The sequence below is a fragment of the Schistocerca cancellata genome, chromosome 3 (genome assembly GCF_023864275.1).
Source record: "Schistocerca cancellata isolate TAMUIC-IGC-003103 chromosome 3, iqSchCanc2.1, whole genome shotgun sequence".
Classification (NCBI taxonomy): Eukaryota; Metazoa; Arthropoda; class Insecta; order Orthoptera; family Acrididae; genus Schistocerca; species Schistocerca cancellata.
The window spans coordinates 80,858,363-80,882,834 of NC_064628.1; positions in this window are offsets into that span (position 1 = coordinate 80,858,363).

The window sequence follows — 24,472 nt, forward strand, 5'->3', positions numbered from 1 at the left end:
AAGAAATAAAGACTTTGAGGTTCGCCGATGACATTGTAATTCTGTCAGAGACAGCAAAGGACTTGAAAGAGCAGTTGAACGGAATGGACAGTGTCTTGAAAGGAGGCTATAAGATGAACATCAACAAAAGCAAAACGAGGACAATGGAATGTAGTCGAATTAAGTCGGGTGACGCTGAGGGTATTAGATTAGGAAATGAGACACTTAAAGTAGTAAAGGAGTTTTGCTATTTGGGGAGCAAAATAACTGATGATGGTCGAAGTAGAGAGGATATAAAATTTAGACTGGCAATGGCAAGGAAAGCGTTTCTGAAGAAGAAAAATTTGTTAACATCTACTATAGATTTAAATGTCAGGAAGTCGTTTCTGAAAGTATTTGTATGGAGTGTAGCCATGTATGGAAGTGAAACGTGGACGATAAATAGTTTAGACAAAAAGAGAATAGAAGCTGTCGAAATGTGGTGTTACAGAAGAATGCTGATGATTAGATGGGTAGATCACACAACTAATGAGGAGGTATTGAATATAGTGGGGGAGAAGAGGAGCTTGTGGCACAACTTGACTAGAAGAAGGGATCGGTTGGTAGGACACGTTCTGAGACATCGAGGGAACACCAATTTAGTACTGGAGGGCAGCGTGGAGGGTAAAAATCGAAGAGGGAGACCAAGAGACGAATAGACTAAGCAGATTCAGAAGGATGTAGGCTTCAGTAGGTACTGGGAGATGAAGAAGCTTGCACATGATAGAGTAGCATGGAGAGCTGCATCAAACCAGTTAGTTGTGGCATTGGCAACTGGCCAGTGTCAAAAATCAATTGGACAGATTTCTGTATCAACAGCTCTGTTCTTTAGTTTCTCTTAATGGCTGTGTTTTGTGGTCACTGTAAGCTGTGCATTGTACTATTAACGGGGAGGGGGGCTAGGGGACACGGGTGTGGGAGGGCGGGGGACAGGGCGGTATCTTTGGTTCTGATTTTCCACCTAAGTTTTTATGTTTCCTGATTGTTGTTGCACACCACTCAACGCTACACCACCAATCCCAATTACCACAACAGTAGCAGAATTTTCGGTAAATGCAATCGGTGTTTCAGTTCCAAATGTTGAAACCGTTTCACAGTGCAGCTGCTGATGCTTTACGGTACTGATACATGAACGAAATTGAACACCTCCTCCCACCAAAAAGAAAAGTTGTCTATGATCCTGACTGTTGTACTGTCTGTCCCTTCTCCTTTCCCGTATGTTCCTTATTTCTCCGATCCTTCAGAACTTCCTCATTTCTTACCTTATCAGTTCATTTAATTTCGAATATCCTTCTGTAGCACTACATTTCAAATGCTTTCATTCTCTTTTTTCCAGTTCTGTAACAGACCATTATTCAACTCCATACTATACTGTGCGCCAGACGTACATCATCAGAAACTCCTTCCTCAAATTAACGGCAGGGTTTGAGACTGGTAGAATTATATTGGCCAAGAAAGTCCTCTTGCCCTGTGTTTTGCCTGTAACGTGTTACTTTGCTTGCAAGGTAGCAGAATTTCTTACAATCTCTTACTTCGTGGCTGTCAACTTTAATGTTTAGGTTATCTCCAATGTTCCTGCTACTCTTCATATCTTACATCTTTCTTCCACGCTAATTAGATTGTTCATTCCATTCCACAAGTCCTATAATGGTTTCTCACTCTCATTGAATAAAGCAATGCTATCAGTGAATATTATTATTAATATCCTTTCATCCTGTAATTAATCCCACTCTTGAGTCATACTGCTGCTTCTGTCATTGCTTATTGGATGTATACAGTACACAGTAGGGGCGAAAAGCTATATCGCTGTCTTACATCCTTTTTAATCCGTGCACATACATGTTGATCCTTCATTCTAATTGTTTCCCTTCGGTTGTGGGACATATTCGTTACCGAAGCATCTACTGCCTTTGACGAAGTCCACAGATATGCGGACAAGGAGAAGTGAGGTCAAGCGGCCTCGATCCTCAAGAGCTATGTGGGAGCAGCACTGGTGGATTCTGTTGTCTACTACTTCATGAACAACGCTAAAGAGAGATGGGCTTCAGAGTGGTAGCGCAACTGTCGTCGTATTGCAGCTGCTGCTCTTGTTTGGTGCAAATAGACAGCCGAGCAGCCATGATTAACAGCACGGCATCGATAAGGAAGCTAACCCAGCAGCTTGAAAATTGGAAAGATATAACAACAAATAAACAAAGCATGCGTCATCAACTTAAAACGACAGTACTACCAAAAAACAAATATATAACATTATTACGGATGATAATTGACTCACCCTCGTAGTTTATAACTTGTTCTCATGGAAACGGTTTCATTTTAAATATTAAAATGCAGTTTTGGCTTGTCGAATTAAATCTCAGCAGTAGTCCATATTACACGTACGGAAAACGGCTTCCACTTCAAACAATTATGCAATAACTGCTAGTCTGTGAACTGCAGGTCTGTCTTACGAAATTATCACAAGTAGTTGAGAAAGCTCGAATCCAGGCTATAGCAATACTTAGTGTAGTGCTAATCAACATCTGAGTCCGTAAAAAATTATCAACTTATCAATGATTGTTTTTATTTGCATATCGACAAAAAATTTCCGCAAGCCACCGTGCGGTTCGTGGCGGAGTATCTGTTCCTGTTCCTCTCGCAAATAGGGCGAGGGAAAGACGACTGTCTGCATGCCTCTCCGTATGAGCCCTAACTTCTCGTATCTTATCTTTGTTGTCCTTACACGCAATGAATGCTGGCGCCAGTAGAGTCGTTCGGCAGTCAGCTTCAAATGCCGGCTATTTAAATGTTCTCGATAGTGTTTCTCTTTAAGAACGTCGTCTTCCCTCCAGGGATTCCCATTTGAATTCCCAAAGGATCTTCACGCGTTGTTCGAACCTACCGGTTACAAATCTAGCAGCCCGCCTCCGAACTGCTTCGTCGTAGTCCTTTAATCCGACCACATACGGATTCCTAACACCTGAGCAGCACTCAAGAACAGGACTCCTGAAAGCGGAAATTTGTGGACACCGCCAGGTCGAAGAAAGGATGGATGCCCTAACTTCCTGGCACAGGTGGTGTCCATGAATCTCCGGCAGACACGGCTGTCCACATATCTAAGTGTCCGCATTTATCTGCCTTTCGCCTTAGTGAACTTCAAACGCACCACATCAATCCTCAGAACTCCAGTATCCCACTTCTTTCCGCACTAATTATTCAGGTCGATTCTCTTAAATTTGTCTTGTCTTCATTATTACTATATTGTGGTCAGAGTCTACATCTACTCCTGAGTATACATTACAATCCAATATCTGATTCCGGAATCTCTGTAATCCAGCTGGACTCCTTCAATGACTCCTGGTATTTTCCAAGTATATCTCCTATTGCGTTTTTTGAACAGCGTGATCGCTATTATCAACTGAAATGCAGAACTCAAATAGTCCTCCACCTGTTCCATTCCAGCTACTAAGACCACCTTCTTCTGTAAGTCTATTCTATCCTTTCCCCTACCACCACTCTTTGATCCCCTCGGTTATTAAATTATCCCCTACCCGCTTATCCCCCTTTGCCTACTGACTTATCTGTACGATACCTTTATACTCTTTCTCAACTTCTACATCTTTTGCCTATGACATTATCATGGATACCTGAACAGCTTTTGTTGGCACTGGTTTGCTGTCGATTCTGACGAAAAATACCTTATCAATTAAATGTTCTAAGTAACACACTTTCTGACCTACTCTCATAACATTCATGACTAATTCTACTGCCTATATTTCATTTTCTTTTCTTTTTCTTCTGCTTTTTCCCTACATTCGTCTGAACAAAAACCTTTTATGTTCTTTCCATTTCACTTCTCTGATCCCCACTATATTTAGAACGAATATTTTTATTTAACCTTTCAGATTTCCTTGCCTCTCCATCAAGTTCGGACATCTAAAATTGAACGCTTCGAATGGTATAATGTTATCCTTCTGGTTATCCAATGTTTTTATTGCGATTACCCCCAACTTGGCACTCCCCCACCGTAGACTCTAATATGGAAGTAATTGGTAGTATTTTTCCAATGGAGAGATAAGCACGAAAAATTTTTCATTTATAGTCTAAATTTCTTGTGAATATACTCGTATATAAGTTCTTAATGCAGTTGTTTCCATTACCTTCTGCATTCTCGTGGCGTTTATCGTTGCTGATTAATCCACTTTTTATGTTCTGTTTCTCACGCGCCCAAGAATTTCTTCGATCTCCACTCGGCTTCTCCACCCTCCTTTACAAGGCAGTCAAGTTCATGAGGGTGAGCAGTTACACAGGAAGTCTTCGGCTGCCATTGCTAATGATTCCAAAACCAAGCAGTTGGTGGGATTCGACCCGAAACCCAGGACGTTTTGGGGAAAGATGTTGCTCCTAGACAATTGGTATATGACAATAATGATGTCATAACCGTTAATCTATTGTAAGCGTATCATCTCCTCACAGACTCAAAGGAGGCGATGGGCGGTTTTTCATCCATCAGTGGTTCCTCTTAAGCTGCGGTTTTCACACGACTAACTCGAGTTTGGGAATTGTTGCGACTCAGAACTACAGCGTGGGTTGATAGTGTGAGGCGTTGTGCGAAACTTTAGGTTTCCGATGATGTCGAGTGTATCAAGAATCTAGATACTGCGTAATACTACAGACAGGTCTAATTTCACATGATCTCAATGAATTACATATATTGTTGCACGCCTGGTAAGAACCATACAGTGATTGTGTAAGAAACATAGATTGCTACAACATTGAGCCACTCGAGTGATTGGAGCAGCATGGCAAACTCACGTTAAATAAATATTGAGAATAGTGATAATTCCATATCTGTAGTAATGAAGCACTCAGATAGAAATGCACAGTTGTGATATCTAGCCGAGTAATTCGAGCAAAGGTGATCAATGAATGTGTGTCCTGCTAATAGTCAATCAGTGCGGTGCCTAAATTCTAAAACACTTCAGTATCAAATAATGTTGTGTTTTTTCCACCTTATTTCATCAGTATTTTCACCTGCTCTGCTGGAAATTGTACAACGCATTTGCTTGACGCTTATTATTTCCTATTAACAATTATTCTATTTCTCTTATTACTACTTCGTTTGGCTCGCCCACATGGAGCATATGGTTCGTCTACTTGCCCTTGTAAAGTCGTATGCTGTTGATGGTACTACATGGAATCTCCTCGGGCTATGTGCCGTTTATCATACCCCAGGCTGCCTTTTGGGAATCAATGAACGGCATGGCAGAGGGTCAACTAACAGTAATACCGATTTTCTGTGCTATTTCATTCACGTTTTGACCAAGAGCAAATGACTTCCCATATGGCTCAGTACGAGCCCAAATCTTATTCTCATGATCGCTATGTACAACTCAATGTAGTCTCCATCAGTTCTGACACATCCGCCCCTTTCTTTTCATGATGTATATGCACTTTGGTAAAATTCTGGGGATTGAATTTTACACCATCGCTTGACACACGAAATAAGGTCTTCACCACGCAGGTGGGCCTTCAGACGATCAAAGAGGTAAAAATCAGACGCAGCCAAGTCTGGACTGTAGGAAGGATGAGAAACAACCCATTTTCCTGATTTTCTCCTGCGTCATAAGGGCCGTATGGGGTTTGGCCTTTTCAGTCTGATGAGCTGACCCTGAAGCTGTGGTATGTGGGTCTTGATGGCACGTCGCATCTTGCCTAAGGAAAAACAGTACAGTCTGGAACCGCGCTGCTACTACGGTCGCAGGTTCGAATCTTGCCCCGGGCATGGATGTATGCGATGTCCTTCGATTAGTTAGATTTAAGTAGTTCTAAGTATAGGGGACTGATGACCTCAGATGTTAAGTCCCATAGTGCTTAGAGACATTTGAACCATTTGAACAAACAGTAACGGTGCCAGTTAATTATGGAGCTGGGTTCCAGAAAGTCAATGAAAATGACATCACACTGACCCCAGAAGAAGGAGGTCATAACCTTTTGGCCTGCTGTTCGTGAAAGTCTTGGTTTCTTCTTTCGAGGAAAACCCGAATGACGCCACCCCATGGATTGGGTTTTGCTGTCAGTTTCGGACAAAAACAACCATGTTTCATCCTGGGTAATGGCGCCGTCAAAACACTGTTTCCACTGTTCAGTAAAGGTCTTCATAAGACCCTCGCACACATTCTTCCTCATCGTTTTCATTTCTCTTGTCGATAATCTAGGCATCCAACATGCCTAGATTTTTCTGTACTCCAGTGACTGTACCAGCGATACCTCACTATCCAGTGACAAACGAGTCATTTCAGCAAGCTGTCGTGTCACCACACATCTGTCATTTTCGATGATTTGATCAATGGTCTCCTTATTCGCATCACTCACTGCCGTCGATGGTCTACCGCATCGTGGATTGTCCAGTAGAGAGAAATAACCTTCTTTAAACCTCTGCAACCACCGCTAGATACTGCTGCGATCCACTGTGTCCTCCCCATAAACAGGGAGCAACTTCCTGTGAATCGATGTGGTAGAGTCCTCGCCGGTCTTGAAGAGGACCATTGGCGCAACCTGACATCTGCTCCACGGTCCATTATGGCTCACCTGTGAATAAAAGAAAATACTTTCATATACCAAATTCTAGCTAAATGTTCCACGCATGTTTACCGAAGATTTCATTCACCTCCTACAAATAATAAAATAATAAGAGACGACTGTGCAAAACTTTTTCAACGCCCATTGTAAATTTACCCAACAGGATCTGATGAAAACTATTATTTCTTCCAAAGACTTCTGTTTAAATTCCTCGCGCATTCCTGGTACATCCGCATGGGCTACGCCGAACTGTTAGGGTCCTCACTGCAGAAATGTGGAATCCATCAATGCCTCTTGTCTTACTTGATAAGGTCTCCCAATACTGAAGCTGAAATCATCGCCTCAACATTTTGAATGTTATTTTCCTTACTGCCTCATTGTATTTTCCCACAACCTTTCCAACAAATCTTATGCCTCCAACTGTCTATCCGTATCATACAACTGCATACCGCTTCATGGTGTCACGCATAAATAGCCACATAACACGAATTTATCAACACGTTCATCACTAATCTTGCACTCAGATACTATCGAGTTCTTCCTCTGCGTTACTGGCTTTATATTTATCTACGTCTGAAGAGAGCTGTCATTCAGATAACATTTTTAAAGCTACGGCCCCACGTGCGTTTTCTCCAGCGGAATATGAGCTGTAAAAAACACAGCAGAAATAGAACTGCAGTTTCCAAGCGACGGCGCCCACACAGCGCTTGAATTCACGAGGCTGCTGCAGTTGGGCGGCGCGTCTCCAAAGTCGCACGCACCAAAACGCATCGCGGTTAATTTTTCTGCTGGAATTCCAGATGCCTCAGTGGCCTTATGAGCAGTTTTTCACCCACCGATCAGACCGCAGTTACGGTGTGCAGCATGGAGCATGTCGACACCTATCTCTTAATTTTGAAAGTGCTAAAATATCTGGTAGGGATTTTGCACTTAACTTAGGATCCACTTAGCAACTAATAAATACACGAAACCCTCCGATGCCAAATTTACCTTTATTGTAATTTTAACTAACGTGGAAGCCATAAAAACACCAAACATGGAGGCAAAATGTACGCATTTAAAGGCTACTCAAAAAAGGAATAAAAACCTAAATTTGTTTCCACAAGACGAGAATACAACGTCCCGATTCGGACCTCGCTAACACTTGCATCTTAGTGACATTAAATATAACAAGATAAATAACCATACATGTGACGAGAACAGATTAATAACACTATCAATCTTTACAGATGAGAATACGACTATATCCACGTAGTTTCGCACCCGGCAAGGGAGATACTTAACTTCAACATATAAGGTGATGTAAGCCCTAATTCCACTCGAAAAACGTAGTAACGATATAAGCGAGACATATGTACTGAAGAAGGATAGCCGGATGTGTCGTAGTAATTCGGGCCACTATCAACCCCGTCAGGACGCGACCCCCGTCAACACGTCAGTTTCAGCTACCTGCAACATACACAGAATCATTTGTAGCTTCTTAAAACGAATTAACATGAAAAGGTACGACGCGTAACACACTAATAAAATATAAACGACTACTTCACAGAACTAGCTCCTCTATAGACAAATCAAACAGCAGAATATTAATAGCCCATAAAATACTTCTAACCTATAACAAACTAAGATAGCACGTGATAGAATATCGTCTTGTGCTCATAGAATACTCAGTTTGACTTGCCTGTTTATAGGTCTTACAACTCAACAGTGTCAGCTTAAGGGGCTCCGGAAAGGCTCAAAATCATGAAAAGTTCAATTTTTACTTTTTTGCGTTTTCTGAATCTGCAGACTATTACCTTTTAATAGATATATAATTTATTCAATTCCGAAGACTACAACTATTTTTAAATTTTTTTTGAAATGTGTTCTACATGGGCGTGACCCACTGTGGCGCTGTTAAACTGCTGTCAAATGGTGTTATTATTAACGTCCGTGTTCATCAGGTACATTTTAGTGATGTGAGATAAAGTATGTGTTGTGGCTAACCTATTTTCAGAGACTTAGCAGCACCTGAACTGATGAAAAAGTGTATTCACGGAAAAACTCAAAACCCCAATGAAAAGTGTAAATAGTGTTATATGGTCGAGAATCCCCAAGACTGTATTTGTTGGAATAGAAACACTTCACTTTGGTGTGTATGATGCTGTTGCGACTTTCAATGATGGCAACATTGTAAGGTGCAAGGTATTTAGAAATATGGGAATGAAGATAGGTTCTAACATGGTACGAGCGATGCTTGCTTTAGATAAGGAACGCCTTCGGGCTGCAGACAGGGCTGTAAAGAGTCTAGAAATACAAGCAAGAGTAAACAGGAGGAGGAACAAGAGGAAGCTGGAGGATGAGTTTGCAGAGGATGAAGATAATCCATCCTATGGACCTGGAATGCACTAAAAAGTTAATTCAATCTTTGTCGCTCGATTCCCAAAACTTTTATTTTCTCATACTAATTACATGTTTTCTAAGGATCTTCCAAACATATTTGTTTCAGACTTTCAGTAAATGTTACACAGAACCTTCTGCATAATTTAACACAGTCTTTTTCCAAAAAACTGTATATTTTTCAATATATAAATAAAAAATTGCAAAAAAATGTTGTGAATTTTCATTACAATTGAAAAAAAATCATCTTTAATAACTGAACTAAAATTTTGTAAAATCCCTTTGTTAAGTTGTAGCCCATATTCCAATAAATAATCTGTAAAAAGTTCAACTGCCTACCTCAAATACTTTTTGAGGAAAGATGTAATTTATAAGTGTTATTTTAACATTGCAAGTATAGGGCGTTCCGGAGCCCCTTAAGGAAACCCGCGAATACAAAACTCGAAACATGACAGGAATAATGGTTGAAGCCACTGACAATGCTAGGCTGCCATAGTAATTTACAGCGGCACACAACCGACCTTACGTCTACAATGTAGTTTAATCAGAATAAACAATTTTGTGTATAATAATTACTTACACTACCATGACAACCTCCGAATAACACTTATTACCCAAGGTAGGTGCTGGTGTCGAAAGGCACCTTTAGTAATACAGAGGTCGAGTGTATTCACTTATTGGAAGGGTTTCAACTGTACATCCCTTTCCACATAGCTCTCTGTTTACACACTTCTATAACTTCTGCCACTAAAGAAGGGCATATTAATGCACATTTAACTGACACTGATTTAAGCAGAATAATACAGTACCTTAGTACGGTGGAAATGGGTTCATTTGCTTTACACGTGGGATATATTCACCATTCAGTAATGCCGAAATTTATCAGCAACGCGTGAGAGCAAGACGTTGCCGTGGTATCAGCTATTCACATAATTTCCTGCACAGACACAAGGAAGACGAAGCGTTTTCACACGCAACAGGGGCGAGCATCACACATTACCTCTGTCACGCAATAGACACATCTCAATTTCAGTGGCCAGTAACAAGAACCTATACATGCCCTCGCAGCAGAAAAGCCCCAAAACACAACAGTGCACCACCGCTATACCAAACACGAGGTCCCGTCAAGTCACTCACGGGATCTCTCGCTGACCCTGCCCATGGCGTACAGGCGTCGTACCACAGGCCTCACGGTAAACGTCAACAAGCCACCTCCGACCCTGCGAATATCCACTCCGCTGTCTGTTTTCTCTCTTCGTTAACCACCCGACCACCGGCTTTAATCGCGGAAGGCAAAGATGATGACCCTATAATCGACGGCAGCGATGCCATTCTAAGTGCGAGAACACTGGCGCCAGCCGAGCCAAGGCTCAATATCTATGTATTTATGATGTAAGGTCCCCAGAGTATAAACACGTAAGTATGAAGATGCAGCACTACTATGGCAATTATTGGGAGAGAGTAGGAGAAAATGGAACCAGGAGAAGACAGTACAGTTGATACATACAAAAACTACGGAAAACTTTTATTTATTCTTTCATTTATATTTACAAGGAAGTACTTATTAAAGTGGCACATTTACTCTGCGCAGCTGCTTTTCCTAGGCATTTATCCATGTCTACAATAGCAGTAGTCTGTAAAGTGGTCTCTGACATATTTTCCGCTTATGTTTCCTCTACTTCCGCATGCAGACATCCATGTCAATGGACATGTCATTGTGTCCTCAAAGTTGTCAACAATTCCCACATAGTTGTGAAGTAAACAACATGTTTTAACTATAGTGTCAACAAATTCTACATTCACATCTATTGGTCGGTACAAAATCCGCCGTTGATGGCCACACCGGCCGGCGGTCCTATCACACTTCTCTCGGATGAACACACGCGGTCTACAATAGCGTTGATCTTTACGCTATACAAAAATAATAATCACTGAAAACAAAAAAATTCTTTACTTTTCTTCAGTTAACTAAAAGCATTATGTAATGATAAACATAATTACCTTAAACCGTTCCATGGCAGTTTTACTGCTGCCGTTTGCTGATATTACAACACTAATCATTAATGAAATAATCCTCGTATTGTCATAAATTTCACTTAGTCCTCCACTTCTTCTATACCTGTTACCAAGACCACATTCTTCTGTAGGCTTTTATTCTATACTTTCCCCTGCCCCCGCTCTCTAATCCCCACGATTATTAAATTAATCCCCACCCGCTCATCCCCCTTCACGTACTCACTTATCCGTACGATATCTTTATAATCTTTCTCAACTTCATCTTCTGCTTATGACATTATCATGGATACCTAAACAATTTTTTTGGAACTGGTTTGCTGTCGATTCCGACGACAAATACCTTGTCAATTAACTGTTCTAAGTAACACTCTCCTATTCATAACGAATTCTAGAGCCTACATTTCATTTCTTTTTCTTTCATTTTTTCTTTTCTTTTTGCTGCTTCTTCCCTATATTTGTCTGAACAAAAACTGTAGCGCCTAGAGCCGCTCGGTCACCCCGGCGGGCAGTGTAATACTGATGGGTGATAGAAAGTTCTGTGAAGGAAATCCGTTCCCAAGCGACTCGCCTTCGACGGTTTGACACGTGTATCCACGAATTACCTCCGTGTCTCCGGGAGTCTGATAGCGAATGCATCCACTAGCCGAGCTGACCACATACGCATAGGTTGCCCGTCCGCTGTTAATTACTTCCTACGCGTTGTGCGTAAGGAATCGCGTTCCTCGATGCCTTCGGCCTAGTCTGGCATAGCAAGGGACACCGCAGGGCCACGCTGCCGCCAGCGCCGCTCGCGGCAAGCTCGCAAACCACTGTGCCCACGGCGTGGAGGGCGCGGAGGGGCCAACTCGGCGAAGTTGGCCAACTGTCAGAGAGCAGCCCGCCCGCACGTACGCAGATAGGTCAGGAGTCAAGGCCAGGCAGGCCGCCCATCCTACAGCCGATATATTTACGCAGCAGTCGCTCCTCGCTAGGGCACTTCTAACGGAGTGCCACTGCGAAGTACGTAGGGCGCAGGGAGCGTGGCGGTTGGAACGAGATAGGGGGGGAGGGGGGGCAGAATGCGAGTCCGACTTTTCTGGCAGGAGCACGAACGTCTGTGAATCGACACACCCGCTCTGTGTAGTGGGCGGTGGAGATGGGGAGTTGCCGGCCAATCCGGGGAACGTCCGAGAATCTCGAATAAGATGAAATAACGTAGATGAAAGCTGGCGGGCCCTATTCAGAACTGTATTACGTTCTCCGTCACGAACCTTACAATTTCTCTCACTTTCATTCCCTCCCCCTTCACTTTCGTATCTACTAAACACGACCGCATTTTCCATTAGTTTCCGTCGTATTTTCCATACGTCTCCATTAGATTGCAGTTCCTAAGTGCTCAGTCTCACACTTAATTTTCAATTCCCCATAGGGGTGCGATGTAAGCTACTTACGTATTGCAAAGGCAAGACACTACCTCTAACCATAACATTCACGCTTGCACTAAATTGTATTAAACAGGTCGGGACTATGACGTTGTAACCTCCCCACAAAAATAATAATTATTAAATTATTATTAAGGATAATGATTCTAAATTTTGTGTAACCTCAAAACAAAATTCTTTCTCATTTGTAACCTCCCTACAAAATTTAAATAAATAATAATATGAGTATGAACGTCCCAATAAAAAAAATAAATTCACTAATCTCGTAATAAAATAATGTAACTAACCTCTCAATTAAATTGTCGCTCACTTATGACTTTTCAATAATTCACTGTGAATTTAACCTGGTAAATTTTGGACGCCAGCAGTGCTGCGTCGTGGCCCTGTAAGATCTTTCTGAATAAAAAAAGGAAAATTTCTTACCTCAATAAAATTGGCGAATATATCTGCTCTTACAATACATTCTTCCGGCACAGCTCTGTGCAATGCTGGCCGATAGATTTGTCGATTATGGAAGGAAGCAACTGATTTTTCTTTTGCAACAATCAGAATGATCATGGATTGGAGAAATTAGTACATTCTTTAAATTGAAATGAATGCTTGTTACAAGAAAATACTTTATATGACAAAGATTATTATTAGGACATTTTTAAGACATTTACATGGGAGTTCAGATAACATTACTAGATATGCGCGACGCTGCTTTTTACCTTATACAATAATACTCAGGCTCCAGCATCGCTGCACCGCGACCGGCCAGCAAACACGATACACTATACCAGACCAGAGCAGACTGCAGACTAGCCACTAGCAACAACTTACTGCTACAGCTACACAGTTCCAACTCAGTCAACACTGCTCTCTGGTCAGCGATTCTCTTATACCTTGCATATCGCAGGCAGCGCATGAGCAATACATCGAAATTACATCTGCTCGGACCTCTTACAACGTGCGGTTACAATGGTATCCACAATTTCCTCCCTGACGATCCAAAGGTGACAAACCCGAACAGGCGCAACTAGGAGCAGATTTTGAAACACAATACACGACAGATACCATTGTTTGCACCTTCCCCCAAGAGAAATTCGCTTCAGCTATTAAGAGGCTAAGGAGATGGAAAGCTTGTTGCACTACAATTTTTCATTGCCGTTCTCTGATCATGTTACCGCTCAATGTCATTCAATACGATCACGACGACACGCATCGATCGACGTTTACACTCGTGGTGTCACTCGCCTTCATACATGGCAATGGATGTTTGAAAATTCGTGACGCTAGCTCAATGGTCGTCAATTGATTTAAATGTATTTCCGTCTGACTCTTAATTCAATTGCTGCCACAGGGGTCAGGAGAAAGAACACATCCTGATGGTACCAGCATTATGCGTATTTAGATGTTCGATTAATCCAGCGATTCTATTCGGACTCTATGCTGATGTACCGGCAAGGACCATTTTTGCAGATAAACATGCAAGTACGTTATGGATGTTCAGTTTCTTAATATAGTTCGTCGCACTCACACATTATACATCCGCTGTAAGAACAATTTCATGCATTTACATTTTTGGTGTCCCACAATATTGGCTGGCTAAATATTATGACGATACGTTGCATAAATTTCCACAGATATTGTTTATCATGTAGTTAAGATTACGTAATGAAGCCAAAATCGTGGATAAAATTGAAATGTAGTTTGTTTATTAACACTTTTCTTTTCACTAATTAAATATGAAATATGAATCGGGATTGGAGGTGATTATCCTATCCTTCTTTTTTAGTATTTTAGGTCCCCGTTAATTAATATCTGATAGTTAATAAGCAAACTATTTTTTATGCTGGCGCGTTGTTTGTATGAGTTACCCCCGCAACCGTCCAAGGATAAGATTCTATTAATGTTCCGCGCACACACGTTTCACCATTTTATAACATGCAGAATTACGTAAACTATAGCTTTCCGTTGCACACAACTTTCGTGGGTTCCACAACCACAATAGTTTCCCAAGAGTATTTTTCCCAGCTAACACAAAGTTCGAATTATGTTGTCGGATTCATTTTCACTTCAACCAACAATAAACGTCTCTGATCACGTTGTCACACGTAATGCATTTTAAACGTGTTTGAAGAGTCATTAAATAATCTCCTTTACGAATTTCGCAGTCGTGTACCACTTTTTCATCGACTAGCCCGATCGCGATAACTGAAGGTAGAGAGCTCAATAATGTGTTACCTGTTCTTTTCTATGTATTAAAAAACAAACGCGTCCCTATATCTTTCTGTCCCGCTTGGTCTTTGCTACTTTTCTTTTTATTACTTTTCATTATATTGCTTCTTAGTAATACTGTGCAGTTATTAAAGTTTTGTATTACTTTCCCCTTTTTAATTCTTCCAAAATAAAGTATTTATCCCCAATTTTAATTAATATGGTGCTCCTTGACACGCCTGCCCGCAAAGTACCGTTATACCGCCCCTCTAGAATGTTGGCAGATTTCTTGTATAGACAATCGGGCATCATTTAACTTTTCTATTGACTTGTTCTTGCTTTAGGACTATTAAGTTGGTATAGCATTGTTTTTTTGGTGATATGACTTGGATCTTTCTTTTCCTTTTACTTTTGGGTTTGGGCTTGCCTTCTTAGATTTTTCATTGGGGAATGAGGTAGGTACAACATCATATTTGGTGCTTAGTTTTCCTTTTCTTTGGGTTAGGGGTTTCTTTTTTTCATTGGGGGTTTGCTGTGACCTGCGAGGCGAGAGTAGCCTCTTATATTTTGCTTGATTGACGCCGAAGTGCTGATCAATGATGTTGGTTGAATATGATTGATGGAATGATACATCGAGTTATACATCGAATAATACGTCTCAATATAATTTCAGTTCTCAACACAGTACTTCTTAGGTTCCAGTTAGATTAGTACTTAAATATTTCATTTTTAGTCTACTTTGCAGAATAAGTCCGCTTATCATAATAAAATGCCAATTTTACAATCTTCTTTGAGACGTCTTCATCCTGTTGTACCACCTGCCGATGACCCTTGACGCCGAACTCCAACCCACCAAACTGCATCTTCTTTACGCCCTAATTCTCGCAGATTTTCGCCTCCTAACCCGCCGAACTGCGACAATGCTCAGCGACTCATCTTCTTCTCTGACAGTTAACAAGCCACCTCTTCGGCTTGTGACTTGACTATGGTGAACCTCGGCCTCAGTTGTCAGATACGTTCATTTATTCAAGCCAACTCTTCTATAGCTTGCGACTTGCAACAATCTGAATCATCTGGACGATTTGGTGACATTAACATCGACTGAATGTTCTGGGACTCTCCTCTTCTTATAATTTGCGAACCACCGAGATAATCAGTCTCGAACGTATCCAGAGAATGTTATTCGAACATGACGATAAGATCCCTGACAACTTCTGCTCTCTCCGAGGTGTCCGCCAGGTGGGCGCGGTTCACCATACTGTCAGATGTTGATCTCCGGCCACTGGATTGATAAGCTCCAGGCGTCGAAGATGTCTGCGCTGCTATATGTGATGCCGCTCGCCCCATCGGGTAGGTTATGCCGCAACAGCATGATCCAGCATCAGGCGGCAAGTGGCGGTTCATACCACTTAGCAACACAGCACATGGAACAAAAATTAGAGCATCGGTTTCTGCAAGACATGTACACTGTTTCGTCACTCCTCTCCTGCTACGAAACTTGTACAGTACTCTGTTCATCATCCGTCCAGTACTGGTTTCAAAAATGTATCAATAATCCCTTCCTTCACTTTCCTTGCACTATATACATCATTAAAATATTCATATATTATCACCAGTATTGTCATCATACTAGTTCAAAAAGTTTTTCACGTAACTGTTGTCAGTCTGTCATAGTCTTTAATGCGATACCCATTACGCAAGTCCATGCGTGCATAACCTTTTGTAGTCATACTTTCCCCACAAGAAACGTACCACATGTAATCATAGCATTTTATAAGTTTTTAATTACGGAAGGATAGGTGTAAGTAGGCTGTTTAGGTTCTTATATTGGTAACGCCACGTAGCGCTCTGTATGAAAATCACTAGCTGCGCTGTGTGCAGTCTGTGGCTAGTTTGCATTGTTGTCTGCCATTGTAGTGTAGGGCAGCTGGATGTGAACAGAGCGTAGCGTTGCGCAGTTGGAGGTGATCCGCCAGCAGTGGTGGATGTGGGGAGAGAAATGGCGGAGTTTTGAAATTTGTAAGACTGGATGTCATGAACTGTATATTATGACTTTTCAACACTATTAAGGTAAATACATTGTTTGTTCTCTTTCAAAATCATTCATTTGCTAACTATGCCTATTAGTAGTTAGTGCCTTCAGTAGTTTTCTGTGTTATCGTGTGAAATATTGTGACAATTATGGCGTGTGAAAAACGTAATACTAGGCTCCAAAGTTAACTGAGAAATGACAGTGAAGACGAAAGCAGTGTGTTAGCGCCACCGTGTAATGAATTAACTAATGTTCAACATAGTAATTTGGTAATAGTGCGTAGCGGGCTGTAAATAATGGTGTGGACAGTAAAACAAGTAGTGAACAGGGAAGCATTATCGATCGATCGGTCGGCAACAGTTCGCATCAGGATTCCGAAATGACAGGACACAATCTTGCAAATACTGCAGATTCAGGTTTTGGATCCTCACCGTTTTCTCAAATAAGTCAAGACACATTTTCTGCTTGTCAAAATGTGAATGTTGCCGGTGCAACTTCACTGCCGAAAAGCACTGAGGAACATGTTTCAGATACCAGTACATTGTTATTACAGTTAATGCAACAAATGGGACAAATGCTACAAAAGTTAGACACAACACTTGAACAAAATCAGAAACAAATGGGACAAAATCTTCAAAAGTTAGACACAGTGGAACAAAATCTTCAAAAGTTTGACACAATGGAACAAAATCTTCGATAGCTAGACACAATGGAACTAAATCAGAGACAAACACAGCAAAAGCTTCAAATGTTAGACACAATGGAACAAAATCTTCGGAAGTTAGACACCACGCTTGAACAAACACGTGAAGATTTAACTACTGAGTTACATAACATTGAATCGAAATGTCAAAAAGTCTGTAATGACATAAAAACACAAATTTGTGAGCATTTTCCACCTATTTTTTCGCGGCATGAAAACGCATTACAGAATCACGAAGCAGCCATAAAAGAACTGCAAACTATTGTTCATGAAAATCATGAGACCTTGCAAGCTAAAATTGACTCAGTTGCATCTACCGATTCGGTTACGCAACTTGCAAAGCTCAGGAAAACTTAAAGGACACAGTAGATACTCTGAAAATTGGTTCAGAAAGACACATGGAGGAAATTAGTTCATTATCAGAGAAAGTAGTCGAACTTCTGGATCAGCTAAATAATTTATCTACAAAGGTAGATGATAATCTCAATGACACACAACCGGTAGTCTTTAATGACACAGAAGAGTGCGAACAAATTAGGAAATTCAAACAAAATCAGAATCAAATTAATACACAACACCAAAGAGTAATCCGGAAAGTACAAGATCAGCTGACACAGTTAATACAAGAATTACGTATTTCAGAGGACACTCGCGCCCCAATACGGGAAGAGGGACATAGAAATACAGAACATCCACAAAATAATAACAAAGCGCATTTCGGAAATTATAAAAGAAATTGGCAAGGTGCACCGAATTTTGAAATGGAACCGCCGAAACGACGTAACAATGACCGATATGCGACTCGCCGACACGATGATTTTGACTATAAGCTGTTCATTACTACACGTAAATTCAAAACATTTAAGAATTCTGGCAACGGCATTCATCCACAAGCGTGGCTCCATCAAATCTCTCATTGTTTTCCTCCCAACTGGTCATGAGAGCACAGATTAGAATTTATGTGTGGCTACTTAGAGAATGAACCAGCTGTAAGAATGCGATCGGTCATTCACGATTGTCACAGTGAAGGAGAATTTTACCATGCCTTCCTCTCACCATATTGGTCTCAAGCTACACAAGACCGAGTAAAACATAGCATCATAATGATAAAACGTTTTGAACGATCTGAATTTTCCAGTCTTGTGAAATATTTTGGAGATATGTTGCACAAGAATCAGTACCTGTCAAACCCATACAGCCCCTCAGAACTCTTTCGCATTTGCTTAATCAAAGTACCTGAACATTTACGACATATTATTGTGGCAGGACGTCGCAAAGACGACATTGAAGCTTTTCAGGGACTCTTACAAGAATTAGAAATTGACACTGACAATCACAGAACGCGAAAACAGGAACACAACAATTACAGATCACATCCGTCGCAATCCTGCGAAGAAAGAAATAATAACCGGACACGACAAGGCTGTTCTTACAACGCAAATCGTGAACAAAACAGACACCACCCATATGACAACCACTGGCAGAGTAATAGTTAAAGAGAAAGATCGCATTTCCGTAGTAATGAATATGACAGAGATAACCATAGAAACAGACAATATGGGAACGAAAATAATTATTATCAAGGGAGACAGAATAACTTTAGACGCAACGGGCCAATGCGCAGTTACGATTCAGGGAGAAATTCTCCACCACTTAACCGATAAGAAAGAAATTACAGAAATTACCGACATGACGACAGACGATATAATCGTAACGACAGACCTGAATTTCATCAGAGCTGGCGAGATTCAAACAGAGCAGGGTACTCTCGACAAGGTGAATTTGCAGAAGTTAGGTCTCCTAATCCTAATCTAATCCTAATAACGAGGTGGGCCAACAAAGAGACAGACAATGACTCGCATCGCAGGCAGCCGCATGCGCGAGCTGGCTCAGAGAAAAATAACATAGACACTAACCTTGAGAAAAATTCCAGTATTCTTAACAGACGTATACCGCATGATAATTGCGTTCAGGTTTAAACTCTGCGTACTAGGAAGAGCAAAGCGTTACACCACATTTCCCATGTAAAACCGTTTATTGAAAGATAATCTGCTTTTTAACTTTGTCATTGCCATAAAACTTTTCACTTCACACTACTAGTACAATTTGTCACACTGAGGAACTGTTAACATGCAACAATGTTTTAACTATCCAGTCAAGAACCTAGGGAACTTAGACAAATAATTACGAATGCATCGTTATAGTGAACAGACGACACAATGTTGTTATTTGTACATTCTTCCTTGTTAGTTGCACGATTACGTAACGAATATACAGTTTACATACTTAGAATATATACCGTTAATGAGATTTTAATACAAGGTTTTGGTATATTTGGAAAGACATTCTTTATTTGAAGTCCTTTCTGTGAGATTAAAGATGACTTAGTATTTGGTTTCTTTGACAGCTACACGATTATATCACGATGCTTCTAATGTGTGACACATTTACATTCTTGCTTTTGCGGTGTATCTGTTTTATACCTGCACAGTTTTTCTGAATTCTTCTGGAAAGTAAAACATGTTTTAGTAGTAACTTTTGTGGTATATCTACAATGAGACAGCCTTTTTCGTAGCACAACAATACAGTACAGTATAGCACATTCTTGATACGGTACTGTATGTAATAACTACGATATCTATATGCATAGTATTTCACTTTTGTTTATCATGAGGTAAGTACATTGACTTTTGCGGAACTTAGCTTTCGGAGGACGATAACTACGATACTTCCACAGAGATTATCTTACAAGACGTCCAGTTTAGCGCTACAGTACACGTATTTGAGTGATTAATTTTGTACTTAAAACATTTATTTTTAAAGATATTTGAAGTACAATGATACAGAGGTTTTCCGTGATACATTTCATTCCATTGCTGTAATCTGTAACACCTGAGGGTATTATTCATTTATCCTTAGTTTCTGTACCATGTGTTTGGCAAGCACAAGGAGCCCTAGCTAATATGGTATTTGCTTATACAACTTTACACATCGGTACCATATTCCTCTAACACAGAATTACACAGCTATCTGATCATTTAACTGAGAGATAAACATTTTTTTACTACGTCAGTGACACATGTTTACGCAGTTACAGAATTGGATTACTTCACACTTACGAAATTGTATTTTGTCTGTACTTTGTGAACTGTTCATATTTTTTCGGAACCATTGTGATACTATGAGAGTGTTGAATGATGTATTTGGTAAGGGAGCATGATTTTAAAGTATGTATGAGTTATATGACACTATTGAAATGAGCAGAGAATATTTTTTAGAGTTTGAAATTGTTGGAGGAAGCTACGACGTGTTTGACTGAGGTGTTATGATGTTATTTTTAGGACGACAATGTGTATTATGCTGTTGAGGTATGTTTATGATCAATAAGATGATTCTACCGTATATGAGGAATTTGATTATGCTACGTATTTATTATGATGAAATATTGAAGAAGTGTCGACGAATACATATATGAATAATGAGTAGTGTTTAGGGACTCTGATTTGTGGAAAAGGATGTTGGAAACCAAGAATCGTACTTTAAGAGTTATGAAATGTGTGTAAATGCGCAAATGTATCACAATGCCTACGAAAACTTTTTGAACACTGTTATATTCATAGGATTTTGTTTCTACACATTTGCAACGCAAATTCTCGACCTGTGAAATTTTTTATGTGAGACTTTCACTGTAATGCAAACTGGTGTCGTAAATATTTCAGTAAGAAAGTTAAGTGACCACCTTCATGTAATGAGTCGTGGGCACCCAGCTGCATGACAGTCGCCTGGAAAAAAGCCATTAGTGTGTGCCTTTCAGAGGCACAGGTGGAGAAAAAAAAAGAGGCCATTATCCTCCCTATTGACATTCCTTTGTAGAAAGCATCGCAAATACGACACGCTCAAACTTGAAAACATATGATTATACTGTAGAGCCCTTAATTTATGATATTTACTAAAATGCCTAATGAAATGATGAGAAACATTTCACGGATATTATCTTGCTAGTTGAGAGAAATGCCGTATGGCTTGCTTTATGTATTTATTTACTCATTTTGTTTAATATCTAGTTTCTAGCTGCACTGAAGCATTGGTTAAAATAAAATTTAATAGATGTACTAATATAGTTATTTTATGCCTACAGATCCAGTCAATTATAAATTTATGATCTACTTCCAAGAAAACGAGGGCACATAAATAGACATTTCCCGTCACAGGAATTGCATAAATAATCTTTTTACGATTTGGTAACTTATCTGCTAGCGTAAGTTCTCGTGATGCATCACTCTTGTGTTAAGATGTGACATAGGTATTACACATGGCCATTTTTACTGTAATATTTTTTCTGCTTGAGCTATGTCATGTTTAGATATAAGTTATTGCATTTGCTGCTGCTGTTTGCCAGGCATAGTGCTACTAAATTTCACTTTGTATTCTCTATTAAGCTAGTTTTACTACTGATTTATTTTTCTTGTTGCTGCACATTGGCTCATACTGGTTGTAATGTTGCATTGCTTGGTAATTTAGATTTACTGCAGCTTGCTTTGCCAATATGAATTTCTTGTCATTGCTGTTTGTACTAATTGTTTTGTGCTGCTGTACTACGTCGTCCCTTAGTTTAGCATCTGAGCTCAGTAGGTTTAAGTTAGCTTAAGAGGGGGGTAGACTATATAAGAGAATGAGTTGCCATGAATTGGAAGAAGTGCATTGAGAAGTTATATGAAAAAAATTCAGAAAGCAGGTATAGATAGGACCTTTTGGAAATAATGAAGAACGAAGGGAGATCTCCGAGGAGTAAAGAAAGTTTTGTTTGGAAAATACTGCAGTAAAACAAACCATGTCCTTTTCTTGTGTTATCCCACTATGTGTTTCTGTACCCTTGGGTATTTGTGTTCTTCGTGTCTTTATGTATTTACCTGATGAGAGTTACATTGTAGAATTTTTCTGATAATATGTTATTTACTTTGTAAAGATGTTTAGACATTATTTATCTGTTCTGTTTTGTTGCTCATATGTGAAGTTGATGTTTCAAAAGTTATTCTGATCTTTTATGTATGTACTTATGTCATAATTCCTGTAACACTGATGTATAGGTTATTTCAATTCTTTTGTAAAGCCTGTACTACAAATGTTATCTGTATTGTTATGTTCTTTAATGATGTATTTTGTACCTTTGTAATTGTATTGTTATGTTATAAAATTGTAATTGACACCAGTTCATCATATTATTAACTTGTAAGTTACATTTCACTGCACACGTTTCTGTTGGTCATAGTATTTGGACAATATGTGAGAAGTAGGGAGTGATAGTGTTTGCACATGTGTTAATAATTCAGCACGGGACTAGTTAACAGAATTGCTGGTTCTAAGGTCATTTCAAAAAAATTTTTGTGAGTGCACAAGTGGTGGTTCACGGACTTGCTATATTCTCCGCAAGACTCTTCGATGGTGGTTGTGCACCTGCACAGTCGCAACAGATGGCTGCTGGCCGTCTCTATAAGGACTACAGTGGGTCTGCATCTTTGATGGCCCACCAATACCATTATTTCAACAAGGACCACAGTGGGTCTGCACCTCTGATGGCCCACCAATACCATAATCTCTACCAGGACTGCAGTGGGTCTGCTCTGTGATGACCTACCTTCCAATATTCTTCCAAACTTCGACTGACTTTGCTGTGGGTTTGCTCTGTTGTGGCCCATTACCTGTCTGCATGTCAAGAGTCAGCACTGTCCTTCCATTGGAAGGACAACACTATTTCTTCTGACTGCATGGAAATCCACTACTTCAATGTGCATTTTCTTTTACTGCTCAGACTTTGAGAATAACACTGTTACATTTCACTGCACACGTTTCTGTTGGTCATAGTATATTGACAATATGTGAGAAGAAGGGAGTGATAGTGTTTGCACGTGTGTTAATAATTCAGCAACGGACTAGTTAACAGCATTGCTGGTTCTAAGACCATTTCAAAAAAATTTCTGGACTAAGTGAAAATTTTATCTTTTGACCAACATTGTATCAATAAGTGTCTGCATTTGAATTCTTTGTTGTTGTAATTGTGAAAAGATTTTAACAAATATGTATTGGGCAGTGCCCAAAACCATTTGTAACATTTTTTGTGGAGAGCATGGGGGCTATGTAAGTAGGCTGTTTAGGTTTTTTTAATGGTAACGCCATGTAGCGCTCTATATGAAAATCACTGGCTGTGCTGTGTGCAGTCTGTGGCTGGGTGGCATTGTTGGAATTTGCCATTGTAGTGTTGGGCAGCTGGATGTGAACAGCGCGTAGTGTTGTGCAGTTTGAGGTGAGCCGCCAGCAGTGGTGGATGTGGGGAGAGAAATGGCGGAGTTTTGAAATTTGTAAGAATTTGTAAGTTTTCTCCTACAACGGAAAGACAATGCTGACTCTTGACATGCAGACAGGTAATGGGCCACACCAGAGCAAATCCACAGCAGAGTCAGTCGAAGTTTTGAAGAATATTAGTAAGTAGCTCATCACATAGCAGACCCACTGTAGTCCTGGTAGAGATTAAGGTATTGGTGGGCCACCAGAGGTGCAGACCCAGTACAGTCCTTGTAGAAATTATGGTATTGGTGAGTCATCAAAGGTGTAGACCCACTGTAGTCCTTGTAGAGGTTGCCAGCGGCCATCTGTTTGACTGTGCACGTGCACAATCACCATTGAAGAGTCTTGTACTATATAGCAAGTCCATTAACCACCACTTGTGCACTCACCAAGTTTTTTTTATTGTCTTTGGAACCAGCAATGCTGCTATCTAGTCCCTTGCTGAATTATTAACACATGTGCAAACACTATCACTCCCTACTTCTCACATATTGTCCATATACTATGACCAACAGAAATGTGTGCAGTGTAATGGAACTTACAGGTTAATAATATGATGAACTGGTGTCAATTACAATTTTATAACATAAGAATACATTTACAAAGGTACAGAATACTGCATTAAAGAACATAACAATACAGATAACATTTGTAGTAATACAGGCTTTACAAAAGATTAGAAATATACATATACATAAGTTTTACAGGAATTATGACATAATTACATACATAAAAGATCAGAATTACTTTTGAAACATCAACTTCACACATGAGCATCAAAACAAAACAGAATAAATAATG